The sequence below is a fragment of the Macrotis lagotis genome, chromosome X (assembly GCF_037893015.1).
Source record: "Macrotis lagotis isolate mMagLag1 chromosome X, bilby.v1.9.chrom.fasta, whole genome shotgun sequence".
Lineage (NCBI taxonomy): Eukaryota > Metazoa > Chordata > Mammalia > Peramelemorphia > Peramelidae > Macrotis > Macrotis lagotis.
In genome coordinates, this window is record NC_133666.1 from 328,491,219 (window position 1) to 328,504,478 (window position 13,260).

Genomic DNA, 13,260 nt, shown 5'->3' on the forward strand with positions numbered 1-13,260 from the left:
ATGTGCAATACTGACTTTTTGTAAAGAAAGTAGAATACAAATGCGATATATCATCATCCTTATCATTACTAATAATCATTCTGACAGTGCACCTTTTCCATTTGTTACTACTCTTATGTGGCTGTGAAAATCAGGGTTATTTATTTATTTAAAAAATTTATTTAAGGCAATAAGTGACTTGCCCAAGGTCACACAGCTAGGCAATTATTAAGTGTCTGAGGTTGCATTTGAACTGAGGTCCTCCTGACTCTAGGACCAGGGCTATATCCACTGCGCCACCTAGCTGCCCCCCCATCAGAGTAATTTAAGTTTCAAAAATACTTTAGAATTCTTATAATAACATAATCATAGATTTTTTTTGGTAAGGAAAATGGGGTTAAGTGGCTTGCCCAAGGCCACACAGCTAGGTAATTATTAAGTGTCTGAGGTCAGATTTGAACCCAGACACTCCTGACTCGAGGGCCGGTGCTTTATCCACTGCACCACCTAGCTGCCCCATAATCATAGAATTTTACAAAAAAACCCTTAAAAATCATAAGCCTAACCCTTTAATTTTGCAAATGAAGGAACCAAGAGTCAAATTACTTCTCCAGGGTCACACAGATCACAATTCAAACTTGAATTCTCTCCAGACTGGTTCCGTCTTCATGTCCATATTCATCCAACAGCATTTATGTAATCCCATCTTTAACTGTTATAAGTTCTCCATGTTTGTCTGTCAAGACATTTTGCCAAATGTGGATGGGTGCCCTCTGAAGATGCTCTTCATTTTGCATGAGAAGCATACTGATCTGTCAACCTGTGCAAATTGTTGATAAGAGAAAACCATTTAGATACTATAGGAAAAGATCTTGAGGCATTATGTTATGGGAGTTTTGATGCAATTTGGGGAAAACTCCAGTAGAATACATTTTAGTTCTATCTCTTTTACTTAACTAGTTAAGGAACCATTTAATGCTCTGGGCTCCATTGGGTCATAGAATTTATTTTAATTTATTTTTAAGTTCAATTTTACTTTATTTTCAGTTTCAAATAACTGTCCCCTAGTAAGAAAGTTAAGAAAAATACAACTTATTTCATATATACACAGTCATGTAAAACAAATTCCTATATGAGCCATGTTCAAAAACAAAGACAAAGAAAAGAAAACTTGCTTCAGTGTATGCTCTGACTCTATCAACTCTCCAGTTGGAGGTGGAGTATATATTCATTATGAGTTCTTTTGTCACTCTGTTAGCCAGAATTCTTAAGTCTTTGAAAGGTGTTGATCTTTAAAATATTGTTATTGTATATTCTCCTGGACTTGCTCATTTCACTCTGTATCAGTCACTCTGTATATATATATGTATACATATATATATATATATATATATATATATATAGTCTTCTCAGATTTTTCTGAAACCATTACCTTCAACATTTCTTAGAGTATAGTAGTAGTATTCAATTGCATTTATATACCTTTCTTCTTAAAGTACTAACCCTTTTTTTCCTTCAGTTTCCTTCATTCTGTCATCTCTGTATGTGCTTCAAAGAATTACTTTTCCAGACTTTTAACCTTTATTCTCTTTCTAATTTGAAAAGTAACTCAACTAAAAACATTTAATCATCAGGGATTTATTTTATCTATATTTCCAAGGTAGGGTGGATTATTGGAGTATAGATATAAGAAGTCATTAAATTAAATGTTTTTTTAAACTATTTATCAGCCCAATTTTCTAGTTTCTGTTCCTATTTAGTAGATCACAGTACTTGCGGGCAATATTAGCAATCTGGTAAACAGCAAAAGCTCTGAATTCTCATCCGTGTGTGTGGTGTGTTGTGTTTGTGTGTGTGTGTGTGTGTGTGTGTGTGTGTGTGTGCTTGTTGTGTTTGTAATATCCTGAAATATATGAGGACTCAGTATTCTTTGTGTCATGAAGGCCATTGACATAGTTCTATATATTCTGCCATTCTTCTTTGAGAGGTATGTTAGGAATTAGTAAATAGTGGAATTAATTCATAAATATAGCTGACATAAATTAGAATACTAGGATTTATCACCAGAAATATTTAATGTTTCCTTAAATTTTTATCTTCACTGACTCTTAACACTGAAATGAAAAGGAAGTAATTTTTAAAACTTTGTTCAAAAATAAATTTTTAATCTATGATTTTTATTACTTCCCCAGCCCTTACCATTTTTGCACATGCTGTGCTCCCATAAACATTTCTCTCTACTTCTCTCTCTCTCCGTTCCTCCCTCCTTTTACCACTGGCTTCTTAGTCTTTCAATTAAGAAGAAACAGTCTGCAGACCACCAGGGGAACTGCTGTTGTTTGACCTTTTGCTATAGCCATGCTCCCTACAGCTTTTTATTTGAATATCAACTATGTGCTTAGAACCATGCTCCAGGACCCAAAAGAAGGTCTCTAATGTCTTATCTATCCAACTTGAGCAGAAAATGAAGGGTCACTTATGAGTGAATTTTCCAGACAACTGAAGGTTACTCCTTAAAATACTAACACTTTTTTCTTTCAAATGTTAAATTTTCAATGCAACCATAATGAGTGGCGTTTATGTAGTGCTTTACAGTTTGCAAAGGATGTGACAAATATTTTCTCATTTGAGCCTCAAACAACTTGGGAGGTAGTTGCTGTTATTATTCCCCATTTTACAGATAGTAGAAGTAGAACAGAACAGAAGTAGATAAAAAATGAGGTGACTTTTGGGGTCCCACAGCTCTGTCTGTCTGAGGACGAAGTTGAATTCTGATTTTCCTGATTCTGATTCCAATATTCTATCCACCGAGTCAACCCTTCCTTGTCTTTTAAAAAAAAATGTGATCTCATCACGGCAGGTGGAAAGGTGGAAAGGTGGAAAAACTCTTCTATGTTGAGATTAAGTGATTTGCCCATAATTACAGAGCCTTCATCGGTTAAAAACAGGACTTGCATTCAGGTCTTTTTATCCCCAATTCTTTTTATCCATTCAACATGCTCCTTCTCAATGAATGTTCACTTTCTCCTGGGAATGAAAAGTGAGTGAGGTACCTTTTTTTTTTTCATTCTTCATACCCAATATCCTAAAATCAAGCTTTAGTGTAAGATTACTTTCCATTATATTGTATATACACTTTGTATGTACATGGTTGTTTCATGAGAATGTGAGCTTTTTGAAGTGAGCCTTTCTTTGATCTTTAATGCTTCATATAGTATTTTTACATAATTAGTACTTACTAAACACTTGTCTGACTTTCTCTTAAACTATATGTTAGGCAGGCAGGTTATATATACATACATATATATATATATATATATACATATATATATATATATATATATATATGTATATATATATATATATATATATTAGCTTTCATTTCTGCAATTATATCCACAGTATCTCCCAAATAGGCAAGATTGTACAATGCAGAGTATTCTGGAGTCAAAAGATCTGAGTTCACTTCCCATAATAATCCCTGTATAACATTTACTGCAAGTCACATCACCTCCCTGAAACTCACTTTCCACATATGTAAAATGAGAGGATAGGTCCAGATAGCTTCTATGGTCACTTCTAGAATTCTGATCTTATGATCTCATCCTCTTCCAAATTGTTATTCTTTCATCTATGAGTTGATAAAACCAAAACTCCAAATTTGCTCAAGTTATGTACAAAGCATGAGTAAAAATTTCTAAGTGCCTTTCTTATAAATTTAATGAATATTAATGTGTATAGGGTTTGAACAAGGCAGTAGGAGAAAGGGTAGAATCAGATTATTAGAGGGCTTTTAAAGCTAAGGTAAAGAATTAGGGATTGATTTGCTAGGAAATAGTAAACTATTACAAAATCTTAAATAAGGGACTTATATGACATTTATTATCTGAAAAAAAGATTAGTTAATGGGGTGGGTCAGTTGTTCTGATGGATTGGTTGGGGAGGTAGAGAGGAAAATGGAGTCAGGGAGTCTAGTTAGACAGTGCCAAGCTAGGTGTGAGTTTATGAGGACTTAAATAATAAAGTGGGGGCAACTAGGTGGCACAGTAGATAGTGCACCAGCCCTGGAGTCAGGAGTGCCTGAGTTCAAATCTGGCCTCAGACACTTTTGATAATTACCTAGCTGTGTGACCTTGGGCAATCCACTTAACCCCATTGCCTTGCAAAAAAAAAACAAAAAAAACTAAAAACAAAAAAAATTATAAAGTGAAAACATAGAAAAGTGGAGGAATATAGGAGATGACCATTTTCCTCTGGTCCTGTCTTTTCTCCTTCACCCCCACATCATATGAAGAGTGCTCTCAGTTTAAAGAAGTAGCCCATCAATGAAAGGTGTGAGAGCTTTTACATCTAATATCAATAGGAGGAATGATAATGGTGAACATTTATTTAACATTTTAAGGTTTGCAAAGCATTTTACATATGTTATTTTTATTTCATTTAATCCTCACTATAACCAACCCCTATGAGTTAAGTACTATCATTATTATTATTATTATTCATATTTGAGAAGATAAGAAAACTAAGGCTCACAGAATTAATAGTGTTAGAGGCAGGATTCAGATGCAAGTTCTTCTGATTCCAAATCAGTGATCTTTCAACTACAGTATACCATGTTGGTAGGAAGCACCACTTTTTTACATGACCACTCTTTTCATTGCTGTTAGCAATAACCATCCTATACTTACCCTCTTATGGGAATACATAGAAACATTAGAATAACTGGGTAATTTTCTGCCCTTCTCCCTTCTTTCATACTCCAGAGTGGCAGCATGAAGCCTTAAGTTTTAGAATAATCTACTGGTTGGTAGGATTCATTCCATGGAAACACGCCCACACAGCTGCTTGAAGAGACAATAAATGTGACAGTAAAGGTCATGCTAGCAAAAACTATTCTAATATTCCTCTAGAAATCTGTCCACCAACAAAACTTTACTATTTTGGGCAACTTTTGCTGGTGTAATTTGTTATTCTCATGGTAGGATTGACTCAGAAGTTCTATTATGACAGCTTTATATAAAAGCAACTTATTTTAATATTGGTCTGATCTGTGACAAAAGTCATGGGAGCAGATTCAAATGGAGATTGTTAGGTATTAAGAATGGCCGCCCGCAAATAAAAACTGAACTCTCTGAAGGGAAAAAAATATTGATAGGTCTCCATTGAAACATAATTAGAGGAACTCTGTTTTTTAAGAGAAATTATAATTTAGATCTCATTAACTTTAGTGACCTTGGATTATTCAATTAATCTATCTGAGACAAATTGTTCTATAAAATAAGATGGTTAATATGAACTATTTCTCTGAACCCTTCCAACTCTTAAATTCTATGACAAATTCTTGCCCAGGATGAGTGACCATTTTCTTATCTATCTGTCTGTTGATCGATTTATCTATATATATTTTGCTTAAAGCCAGATAGATTTGCACACTAGCCTGCTAAACCATCAAATCTATTGATAGAAACAAGCATTAAAGATTAGTACTGCTTAGTACTTCCCTCATAGGACTTCCCTTCATACACAGAAACAAGAAACACTTCAAAGGTCAACAGCAGAGCTGGTTCCAGGCAAAGCACTAATGGTATCCTTGTCTGTGGACCTTGGATCCTGAATTTAGAGTTGCAAGGGAGAGTAGAGGTGTTCTAGTTTACCCTTAATTTGAAGAGAGTAATATAATTAGATAGCATAAACTTTAAAAAAGGACAAAGAATAATGATGTTGAGTTAATAGCCCAGAAATACAACTTTACCTACCTCTATACCATTGGCAGAAGAAGAGAAGAAAGCCAGGTTTTCCTGGAAGAATTATAGGATTTAGAGCTGGAAGAAACCTTAGAAAGCATCAAATCCAGGATAATTGAAATGGCCTCCTTCTGCTGGTTTTGTTAAAAAAAATACTGTACTTAAAAGTAACTTTTTTTATTTTGACATTTTTTTCATTTTAAAGGTTTTATTTATAAAACTCAAAATAATTTTACATTTTCCCCCTAATCTTGCTTCCCTCCCCCCACCCCCCTACAGAAGGCAGTTTGTCAGTCTTTTTACATTGTTTCCATGGTATGCATTGATCCAAATTGAATGTGATGAGAGAGAAATCATATCCTTAAGGAAGAAAAACAAAGTATAAGAGATAGCAAGATTACATAATAAGATAACAGGTTTTTTTCCCCCTAAATTAAAGGTAATAGTTCTTGGTCTTTGTTCAAACACCACAATTCTTTCTCTGGATACAGATGGTATTCTCCATCGCATATATTTCCAAATTGTCCCTGATTGTTGCACTGATGGAATGAGCAAGTCCATCAAGATTGATCATCACCCCCATGTTGCTGTTAGGATGTACAATGTTCTTCTGGTTCTGCTCATTTCTCTCATCATGAGTTCATGCAAATCCCTCCAGGCTTCCCTGAATTCCCCGCTCTCCCAGTTTCTAATAGGACAATTGTGTTCCATGAAATATATATACCACAGTTTGTTGAGCCATTCCCCAATTAAAAACATTATGTTGAGAAGGGTTCATAAACTTTGTTAGACTATTAAAGGGGATCCATAAAGAAAAATATGTTAAGAATACCTGAATAAAGTTCAATCCTCTCAATAAAAAAAAAAAAACAACAACTAAGTTTCACAGGAAATTTGTCCTAAACTTAGATGTCTGGTAAGTGGAGAAATGGATAGGATACCAAGCCTGGAATCAGGAAAACTTATCTTTCTGAATTCAAATGTACCCTCAAGACACTACTGTGTAACTCTGGAAAAGTCACTTAATTATGGAGCAACTTGGTGGCATAGTGGATAGGAGGGCTATAGTGCAGTAAGGAAGTTCACCTTAAACATTTACTGGCTATATGACCTAGGCAAGTCATTTAATTTTGTTTGCCTCAGTTTCCTCATCTGTAAAATAATCTGGGAAAGGAAATGGTAAATCATTCAAGTATCTTTACTAAGAAAACCCCAAATGGGGGTCAAAGAGTCAAAGAAACAATGAACAATAACAAAGTAGGAGCAGACAGGACTCAAACCCAAGTCTTCTGACTATAAATTGAATGGTGTTTTTCCCTACACCACACTCTTTGCCTTATACCATGTTGCTGTGATGTTTCCTTCCAGACTTCTGAGAGGCTCGCTTCCCTCTTTTTTTTTTTTTTCTTTAGGTTTGCTTCCATCTTCTTTTGCCTTCCTCTGCCTTCTCTCTTCGGCTGCTCTGGTTCACCAATCACTGGTTCAGGCTGGGCACTAGATATTCTGAAAAGGAAACCATATCATGATTTTGTTTTTTTCTTCATCTATGACAGACTGAATTGAGATTGAGCTTGTTTAAAAGCAATTATCCTTGTCAGAGGAATAGAATATTAATTTTCTCTAGGAGACAGCTTCAACAAACATTCCCAGAAACTTCAAGGCAAACAGAGGCATAAACAAGTCACAGCTGCTGATAGAAGTCCATATGTTACAATCTGCCTTGTCTATTGGAAAGTTCCTTTTCCCCTCACAAAACTCACACATCCAGGGAAAACCCAGTCAAAGTAGACAGTGACCCGAAATCCTTAATCACCTGTGCAGCAGAATATAAGTTTTCAAATTACTTTAGAAGTCATCCTTTTGGAAAATATTGTGTAACTGCTATGTACAGAGTACTATGCTAAACCCTGAGAGAAATGCCAAGTTTAGATTAAATTCAGTTCTTGTCACTTTTGCTGCCACCACTGCCACCATTGCCACTATCACCTCTGCCATCACCATCATCCTCAGCATCATTTACTGACATCTATTCAGCTTTAAAATTTGCAGAGTGATTTACATACATATCACCCTGTACAGAGTAGCTGAAGTGATTTTCCCAAAGTTTTCCTACTGCTTGATTGAGTTTAAGGGTTAGAGAGTTGTGATTTTTCCACTGAACATACAACCACTCAGTGCCAAGGACCACAACATCAGGGAGGTGATGCCAGGACAAGCATGTTAACTGGATTTGAGTGAAGGGATTGTGTTAAATCACCAGCCTCACTTTCTCCTCCAGAGTCATCTGGGTCCAATGACCAGTGTAGTAAGAGGATTTGTTGTTCAGTCATTTCAATCATGTCGGATTCTTTGTGACCCATTTTGGGGTTTTCTTGGCAAAGATACTGGATAGTTTGCCATTTCCTTCTCCAGTTCATTTTACAGATGAGGAAACTGAGGCAAACAGGATTAAGTGATTTGCTCTGGCTCACACTGCTAGTGTTTAAGGTCAGATTTAAACTCAGTTTTTTTAATGCTGGAAGGCAGAGGTATATGCTCTTGGCCTTGTTTTTTTCCACTAATTAGTCAGCATCTGTGAAAAGACTACTGTGTAAGCTTTATTTAAATAAAAAATTCCCTTCTGTTTAAAATATATACAATAGATTCCCAAAGGGGGAAAAAAGGCAGAAGCCTTTTAAAACTGAGATTGGGGGTGGGGTGGGGGGTGGAAACAAGACCTAAGAGGATGAAGGAAAACTATTCTCAACTGTTCTTTAAGAGTTGAAGGAGCGAAGGCTAGGTGGCTAGGTGGCATAGTGGATAAAGCACCGGCTTTGGAGTCAGGAGTACCTGGGTTCAAATCCGGCCTCAGACACTTAATAATTACCTAGCTGTGTGGCCTTGAGCAAGCCGCTTAACCCTGTTTGCCTTGCAAAAACCTAAAAAAAAAAGTTGGAGGAGCTTTGAGAACTACTGAATAAATGCTCACCTGGAGGGTTCTGAGGTAATTTTTTGTTTTTGTTCTATAAGTCTGATTCTTCCTTTCTCTTGGAAGCTTTGACCTACTTCATTCCCAAACTGGGCCAGTTTGCTCTTACTTAGTAACCTGATGACTTCTGATATTGAGCATACTAATGGTACACTTTGGGTAGCTACCTGATTGACTAAACCCACCAAAGCTCAGAACTCTTGAGTTCAAAAACTTTGTCCCCTTTGACCTTCACAATAACAGGGATGACTGGTGGGTACCCCACAGCTGACTTTGTTTAATTTTAATTTTAATTTTTAAAGACAAAGATAAGTCAGACCAAGAAGGTTTCTTATTCTAAAAACTATATAAGAATATCTTAATCAATAGTTAAGTGATTGATAAATATAACTACTTTCTCACTAAGACAACCAGTAATAATGTTAGTTCATCATTTTGAAGAAGACGACAACATCAGGGAGTTGATGCCATGACAAGCACATGAATTGGATTTGAGTGAGGGGGTGCTGTGCTGTCACTAGTCTCACTTACTCCTCCAGAGCCATCTGGGTCCAGTGGCCAGATATGAATCAGGATGACTGGAGATGGTCCTGAATATGAGGCAGTCCGGGTTAACTGAGGCAACTAAGTGGTACCATGAATAGAGTTCAAGACTAGGAGTCAGGAAGACCTAAGTTCAATTTGACTTCGAATACTTACTAATTGTGTGACCCTAGGCAAGTCATTTAATCTTTGTTTACCTCAATTTCCTCACCTGTAAAATGAAGATAAGAACATTTACCTCATGGGGGGGTAGCTGTAAAGATAAAGTGATATAATATATTTAAAGGACTTTGCAAACTTTGAAACTTTCTATGTGTTAGATATTATTAATGTTCACTTAAGTTTTCATTTTTAAATCTTGCTCTCAATTTTACCTTTTTCTAAATCTTCTAGAACTCTGAGCAACCAAATATAATCTCATGGATATATTTTATAAGTAAATTACATTTCATGATCATAAACTTTTATCCTATTTTTTTTCCTGAGATGGCTTAGACATTTGTCTTGGGGCATACAAACTAAAGGTATGATGCCTGAAAAAAAAATAACAATTTTTAGAAGTTTTTCCTCCAAAGTTGCCCCTTTTAAGTGAAGGTAAAATTCACTGCATCTGTATCATCCCTCTTTCTACTAAACTAGTTTACACGAGGGTCAGCTAGGTGGTGCAATGGATAGAGTGCTAGGCCTGGAATCAGGAAGACTTGAATTCAAATGCAGTTTCAGGCACTTACTATATCTGAGCAAGTCATTTAACCACAGTTTCTACATCTGTAAAAATATGCTGAAGAAGGAAATACAAATCATTCCATTTTTTTTTTTTTGCCTAGAAAGTCCCAGTTGGGGTCATGAAGAATCAAATGACTGAAATGAATAAACAATCATCATAAAGATCATTGAGGCTCCCTCCCTTTGAGACAACCTAGCTCCAGTTGGAAAGACAGAATGATTACTCTAGAAAGAAGTAAAATTTGTAAAGCAATAGACAGGAGTTCAGTGATGGAGAACAGACTGCTGTTGTATAGACAACTCTTCTATGCCCTTGCTTATAGTAGTTTAAAAAACTTCTTCACCAAGACTTATATGAACTGATACTGAGTGAAGTGAACAGAACCTAGAGAATATTATAGTAGATTGAATTTCCTGAATGCACTAGCTGTAATTGTTGAAAGGAAATAGGAAGTTTAATGCTTTGCAAAAATCAAGAAAACCTTGAAAATGCATGATAACTCTTCCTTTATAGTTTTTCAAAGACAAGATTGTAACTTTTAGAAATTTGAAAGTTCCCAAGTTGTAATGATGTTTGATTTGGATGTTATGGTATTTGTTGAAAGATTATTAATTGACAGAGCCTTCACCTTTGTCATTGAGGGAGACTCTTTGGGAAACTCTAGATTTCACTCAGAGAAATCATGGGTAGAACACTGAATTGCAGGTTGATGTGTGCAGTGTGGGTCTTTTTTGATCCAAGACACACAGAGACATATTCATATGAATATTGGCAGGAGTGCTGCCATATTGCAATACTTAAGGTCTGTGCCATGAGAAATGTTATTGGCAAAACAACGTTATGATCATATGCATGGCTGGTTGTTCCAATACTAAAATGCCTTGTTCAATATCCAACACAGACTTGTTTGACGTCGAGTCCCTGATGTTCCAGAATCATGCAAAAACCAGACTGTAGGAGAGAATGAAAGCTCTAATCACAAAGAAAAGAGTATAACAGGTTGTGGGTCTTAGAGGAATTCTGTTTTTCTTAACCTTTCGAAAGAATGAATCCAAACCAAGTTGGGAATTACTCCTTGCCCATTTCTATGTGCTAACTGTTCTAAGGGCATATAAATTTGATTTTTGTTGTGTACTTAAACAGAAACCTTGAGACATATCAAATAAATTGCCAACATCAAATATAATAGCATTCCCCAAATAAAAATGGCCATTTTTACCTGCCATCATCTCAGAGGTTTTTTTTTTTCCCCAGTCTTTTTTTTCTTTCCCTTGTTTCCAACTCTTAATTTCAACACTAAAGCTTAGCACTAAAAGTTTGAAAAAAATTGAAGGAAACATTATAAGTAGTTAGTTCCCCAGAGTTCCAGATTTTTTTCTGTTTATTAATTTTTTTCAAGAAGCAAACATTAATTTTATTTCCTCCTCTCCTTACCCCTCCCATTGGAGAAAGAAAAACAAAAGCCTTATGTCAAATATGTATAGTCAAGCTAAATTAATTCTGAACAGATTGCTCAGTTTATAAACCTGGTATTACTGGGGTTAATGAGAGATATGGGAAGATTTGTTTCTATAGGAACATTCTGCAGTTCAGATGAGCAGATAGAATGAGTCTGCTCATGTGTTATGGAGCAGAAGGGACCTAATATTTGATCTAGTATTTGAAATAGTTATTCATACATTTTTTGAGCTTTTCTGAGATCCTCTTCATTCCCCAGGAATTTTGCTATATCTCTCTCTCTCTTCTAAATCTCTAATCTCTCTATTGGTTTCTGTATGAGCCAAAAGGCCCTTGCTTATATTTGGGACTGGAAATTGGGCCAGTCATCTAGTGAATAGTGAATTGTTATTTCATACATGACCCCCTCTTTAGGAAAATTCAGATGGGGAATGCTTGTTTTTAAATTTTGATTTCCCATTTTTGATCCTCTGAATTGTCTTTTAAATGGTGCTTTCTAGTCTTACATTTCTTTTCCAATAGAAATATATCTTGTGGCATTTCCTCAGGAAATGTCTACTCTAAAAATAGCACTTTAAAAATCATATTATAAGTTTGGGAGAACAGCATTCCCCCATCACAGGAAAAAACCTACTGCAACAAATTGCTATGAGAAGAATTATGTGACCTTAATGAACTATGCCTCCTGTCTATTTCAACAATAATGTTATTTTTGAGAAGGGAAAAATCAGTCACCACAACAACTGAAATCTATCTGCTATCCATAAAATTGTTCCCTTTGCCTTACCTTAGAAGCTTCCTCAGAAGCATAAAAAATTAATCTTTCTTTTTCCAAAAGACTTTAGAGATCATCTAATCTAATTTATTAACTTTAGAGAAGAATAAACTGAGAGCAGTATAGTAATTTATGGGCAGAGAGATGGTATAGTGGATCAGGACTGAAGTCAGTAAGACACATCTTCCTGAGTTCAAATTTGACTTCAGAGACCCTGTGTTTGACGTTGGGCAAGTCACTTAACTCTCTTTGCCTCAGTTCCCTCATCTGTAAAGTGAGCTTGAAAAGGGAATGACAAACCATTCCAATAGCCTTGCCAAGAAAACCCCAAAATGGAGTCATAGAGAATTGGACAGAAGCAAAGAACAAAAAAACAGTCATTTTCCAGAAGTCACACACCTTGTTAATGGCAGAACCAGGGATACATTCCAGTGCTACTGATTCTGATCCTAGAGCCTTTGTACTGCCTCCCCTGAAATCAATACATCCTATTATATCCTAGAGCACTTAGGTGATACGGTGGCTAGAGCACCAGCCCTGGAGTCAGGAGGACCTGAGTTCAAATGTGACTTCAGACACTTAATAATGACCTATATGACCTTGGGCAAGTTATTGATCTCTATTGCCTTGCATCCAGGGCCATCTCCAGTTGTCCTGATTCATATCTAGCCAATGGACCCAAGTGACTCTGGAGGAAAAAGTGAGGCTGGTGCACTCCCTCAATCAAATCCAAGTTACTTGTTTGTCTTGGCATCACTTCTTGTTGTCATGGTCTTCTTTGAGCATGAAACACCATCATATAGTGGAAATGAATTGACATTGAAGTCAGGAAGACTTGGGTTGAATCCCATCTTGACACATGCTGACTGTGTCAACAGTGTGGGCAAGTCACTTAACTTCTTAGTGACCCAGGAGATAGTCTTAAGACAGTAAATTGCAAAACTGGTACTAATATGCTCTGGTGGGGGTGGGAAAGTACTTTCAAACTCTTTTCTATAATGAAGAAATCACAGGTCCAATCCACACCCTCATCCCAAAATAATAAAAGTAACTTAATAATCACTAA

General features: G+C 36.0%; 1 protein-coding gene across 4 annotated transcripts in view; it reads left to right on the top strand.

Moving 5' to 3' along the window:
- Positions 1-13,260, top strand: part of PLEKHG4B (pleckstrin homology and RhoGEF domain containing G4B) — a 227,204-nt gene that overhangs the window by 65,332 nt on the left and 148,612 nt on the right. The window lies entirely within an intron of this gene.